Raw genomic sequence first — 5213 nt, 5'->3', positions numbered from 1 at the left:
AATGTATCTGTTAGATTCTCTGTCATATAAAGACTGTCAAGGCATTAAAATGATCTGATCAAGATCATAAAGCAAATTCACTGGTTTTCGGACCATGGCAGAGTGCACAATCACTTGAGAGCTTCCCTCACTACACACACACACACACACACACACAAATTGGCAACCCATAGGAAGACCTTGAATCAATGCCAATGTTTAAAGCATGTCAACATTAAAAAAAAAAAATCCTGAGTGAGTACAGTGCATGAAAACTTTGAGAAACACCAAGTTATATGTTTGATGAAAATAGAACTCTAAAAATTGCAATTCTGCATCCAAATACATTGGCAAGTCACAATTTCTCCAACTTTTTTTTCCAGATGAACCACTTCTCAGCTGTGCCTGTTCTATATTCACCCAAACCATGAACGTGAACAGTAGTGTGAACGAGTTCATTCTGCTTGGGTTAACACAGAATCTACTAAAGGAGAAAGTAGTCTCTGTTATCTTCTTATTTCTATACCTTGGGACTCCGTTGGCAAACTTCATAATTGTGATGACCATACGATATAGCCAGACACTTCAGAGCCCAATGTACTTCTTCCTTTTCTACTAATCCTTTGCTGATGCCTGCTTTTCAACAACCAATGCCTCTGTGTTGATTGTAGATTCTGTATCTGAGAAGAAAGTCATCTCCTTCAATGAGTGCGTGACCCAGATCTTTGCATTTCACTTCTTTGGGTGCATGGAGATCTTGGTACTTGTCCTCATGTTGATCACTATATGGCCATTTGCAAGCCCCTGTGGTACACAGCCATCATGAGCCAGTGTGTCTGTGGCACACTGGTGAAACTGACCTGGGTAGGGGCCTGTATCCATTCTTCAGCACAGATTCTCTTGGCTTTGAAATTACCCTTCTGTGGCCCCAATGTTATTGATCACCATTTTTGTGATATGCAACCTTTGTTGAAACTTGCCTTTGTGGATGCTATGTCATCAACCTACTCATAGTGTATAACACTGGGACCATATGCATGGTTAGCATCCTGTTGCTGCTTATCTCCTATGTTTTCATCTTATGTTCTCTGAGTAACTAGTGCGGAAGGAAGAAGGAAAGCCCTTTCCACACGCACCTCCCACATTATTGTTATTCTTATTCTTTGTACCGTGTATATACATATATGCTCACCCTCTAACTCTAATTCCAGTGGGCAAGATGGTGGCTGTGTTTTACACTATTGTGACACCCTTGCTCAATCCTCTGATTTACACTCTGAGGAATGCAGAAGTCAAACAGGCCATGAGAAAGTTATGGTGCAACAAAGTCTGACTCGAGATGGCAAAACATAAGATGCTGACTGCTAATTCTGTCAGAGTTTAAGTATAATTGGATTGATGGAAAAGAGAAAGTATTCTCATTCTATTGTGGACAGTATAGATGTGTTCCAGTGGGGCATTTAGGGGAATAGGCAGAATAAGCACCCAGCAACATCTGTAATGTTTTAACCAATGTCTCAGAGAAAGAACCTGAAGTTCTATCATCTTTGTGGGGACACAAGCCCATTCCTCAAGTCTGCTGTCTGCTTTGATGTTTCTGCTTGTGAACCACATCCTGTTCTTTCTTTAGGTTTAACTTCTGGTTTTGTACATTATTATTTTTTTTTTTTTTGTTGTTGTTATATTTATTATCCAAGTTTAATAGTTTGTCCCTGATTTCTATCATCTATTTTGTTGGTAAACCAGCCCTGGAACTACTGGGTCTATATCATATACTTTCAGACTCAAGAGTCAATAGCATAATGTCACACACAGAAACATATGATCCCTAAGGAGCATAAATATCAACTAGTTAAGCATCTCTTTGGTGCTTGTCTCCCCTCTATAGTACTCCTAAAAATTAGCTTTTCCTTTGCCTGACTATATAAAGGGAAATAACGCCTCACTTCCTATTCACATCAGATAATTTTAGTTATAACAAAGATATTCACTGTATTGATACATAATAACTCTATATATACATTAATATGTTTTGTTCATCATGTTGATTATTATTTTCATATTTCTTAGTTTCTTATACATATCTGTTTTTGTATTTTAAGTTCATGGACACTACCCGAATCTTTGGTTACTTCTGAATGGATGACCATTTTATAAAGATGTTCAGTTTAGTACAGTCGCTCAGTCGTGTCTGACTCTTTGAAACCCCATGAATTGCAGCACACCAGGCCTCCCAGTCCATCACCACTCCTGGAGTTCACCCAAATTCATGTGCATCGAGTCGGTGATGCCATCCAGCAAGCTCATCCTCTGTCGTCCCATTCTCCTCCTGCCCCCAATCCCTCCCAACATCAGGGTCTTTTCCAATGAGTCAACTCTTCGCATGAGGTGGCCAAAGTATTGGAGTTTCAGCCTCACTATCAGTCCTTCCAATGAGCACCCAGGACGGATCTCCTTTAGGATGGACTGGTTGGATCTCCTTGCAGTACAAGGGGCTCTAGAGAGTCTTCCCCAACACCACAGTTCAAAAGCATCAATTCTTCAGTGCTCAACTTTCTTCACAGTCCAACTCTCACATCCATACATGACCACTGGAGAAACCATAGCCTTGACTAGATGGACATTTTTTGGCAAAGTAATGTCTCTGCTTTTTAATATACTATCTAGGTTGGTCATAACTTTCCTTCCAAGGAGTAAGCATCTTAATTTCATGACTGCAATCATGATCTACAGTGATTTTGGAGCCCCCCAAAATTAAGTCTGACACAGTTTCCACTGTTTCCCCATCTATTTGCCATGAAGTGATGGGACCAGATGCCATGATCTTAGTTTTCTGAATGTTGAGATTTAAGCCAACCTTTTCCCTCTCCTCTTTCATTTAATCAAGAGGCTTTTTAGTTCCTCTTCACTCTCTGCCATAAGGGTGGAGTCACCTGCATATCTGAGGTTATTGATATTTCTCCCAGCAATCTTGATTACAGCTTGTTCTTCTTCCAGCCCAATATTTCTCATGATGTACACTGCATATAAGTTAAATAAGCAGGCTGACAATATACAGCCTTGATGTACTCCTTTTCCTATTTGGAACCAGTCTGTTGTTCCATGTCCAGTTCTAACTGTTGCTTCCTGACCTGCATATAGGTTTCTCAAGAGGCAGGTCAGGTGGTATGGTATTCCCATCTCTTGGAGAATTTTCCACAGTTTATTGTGATCCACACAGTCAAAGGCTTTGGCATAGTCAATAAACCACAAATAGATGTTTTTCTGGAACTCTCTTGCTTTTATGATGATCCAGCAGATGATGGCGATTTGATCTCTGGGTCCTCTGACTTTTCTAAAACGAGCTTGAATATCTGGAAGTTCACTGTTTATGTATTCTTGAAGTCTGGCTTGGAGAATTTTGAGCATGACTACTAGCATGTGAGATTTGTGCAATTATGCGGTCGTTTGAGCATTCTTTGGCATTGCATTTCTTTGGGATTGGAATGAAAACTAACCTTTTCCAGTCTTGTGGTCACTGCTGAGTTTTCCCAATTTGCTGGCATATTGAGTGCAGCACTTTCACAGCATCATCTTTCAGGATTTGAAGTAGCTCAACTGGAATTCCGTCACCACCACTAGTTTTTTTTTCATAGTGATGCTTCCTAAGGCCCACTTGACTTCACGTTCCAGGATGTCTGGCTTAGGTGAGTGATCGTGATTACCTGGGTTATGAAGATCTTTTTTGTACAGTTCTTCTGTGCATTCTTGACAACTCTTCTTAATATCTTCTGATTCTGTTAGGTCTATAACATTCCTCTCCTTTATTGAGCCCATCTTTGCACGAAATGTTCCCTTGGTATCTCTAATTTTCTTGAAGAGATTTCTAGTCGTTCCCATTCTGTTGTTTTCCTCTATTTGTTTGCATTCATCGCTGAGGAAGGCTTTCTTATCTCTCTTTGCTTTTCTTTGGAACTCTGCATTCAGATGCTTATATCTTTCCTTTTCTACTTTGCTTTTCAGTTCTCTTCTTTTCATAGCTATTTGTAAGACCTCCTCAGACAGTCATTTTGCTTTTTGCATTTCTTTTCGACGGGGATGGTCTTGATCCATGTCTCCTGTACTGTATCACGAACCTCTGTCCATAGTTCATCAGGTACTCTGTCTATCAGATCTAGTGCCTTAAATCTATTTCTCACTTCCACTGCAAAATCATAACAGATTTGATTTAGGTCATACCTGAATGGTCTAGTGGTTTTCCCTACTTTCTTCAATTTAAATCAGAATTTGGCAATAAGGAGTTCATGATCTGAGCCACAGTCAACTCCCGGTCTTATTATTGCTGACTGTAAAGAGTGCCTCCATATTTGGCTGCAAAGAGTATAATCAATCTGATTTTGATGTTGACCATCTGGTGAGGTCCACGTGTAGAGTCTTCTCTTTTGTTGTTGGAAGAGGGTGTTTGCTATGACCCAGTACGTTCTCTTGGCAGAACTCTATTAGCCTTTGCCCTGCTTCATTCCGTATTCCAAGGCCAAATTTGCCTGTTACTCCAGGTGTTTCTTGACTTTCTATTTTTGCATTCCAGTCCCCCACGTCCGAGGTCAGGGGCGGCAACCGACAGTAGCTACCCCATGTCCAAGGAGCGGCGGCTGCATGGGCACAGGAGGGCTGAGAGGAGCTACTCTATGTTCAAGGTCAGGAGGGGCAACCTCGTCCAAGGTAAGGAGTAGCAGCTATGCTTTGCTGGAACAGCCGTGAAGAGTTACCCCATGTCCAGGTGAGAGAAACCCAAGTGAGACAGTAGGTGTTGCAAGAGGGCATCAGAGGGCAGACACACTGAAACCATAATCACAGAAAAGTAGTCAATCTGATCACATGGACCACAGCCTTGTCTAACTCAGTGAAACTAAGCCATGCCGTGTGGGGCCACCCAAGATGGACGGGTCATGGTGGAGATGTCTGACAGAATGTTTTCCACTGGAGTAGGAAATGGCAAACCAATTCAATTCAAGGTGTCCAGGGGTGCGTGGATTTATCTCTGGGCTTTCTATTTTGTTCCATGGATCTATATTTCTGTCTTTGTGCCGTACCATACTGTCTTGATGACTGTGGCTTTGTAGTAGAGCCTGAAGTCAGGCAGGTTGATTCCTCCAGTTCCATTCTTCTTTCTCAAGAGTGCTTTGGCTATTCGAGTATTTTTGTATTTCCATACCAATTGTGAAATTATTTGTTCTATCTCTGTGAAAATACTG

At 41.2% G+C, this 5213-nt stretch overlaps 1 pseudogene; it reads left to right on the top strand.

The window, feature by feature from the left end:
* The first annotated feature begins 406 nt into the window (after nt 1-406).
* On the top strand, nt 407-1312 carry LOC129547645 (olfactory receptor 4C11-like; annotated as a pseudogene).
* The last annotated feature ends 3901 nt before the right edge of the window (nt 1313-5213 follow it).

Source organism: Moschus berezovskii, chromosome 24 (genome assembly GCF_049115385.1).
Source record: "Moschus berezovskii isolate FMDL1 chromosome 24, NW_MosBer_1.0, whole genome shotgun sequence".
Lineage (NCBI taxonomy): Eukaryota > Metazoa > Chordata > Mammalia > Artiodactyla > Moschidae > Moschus > Moschus berezovskii.
The sequence above is the reverse complement of the archived record's forward strand: the minus strand, read 5'-3'. Positions and strand labels throughout refer to the sequence as shown.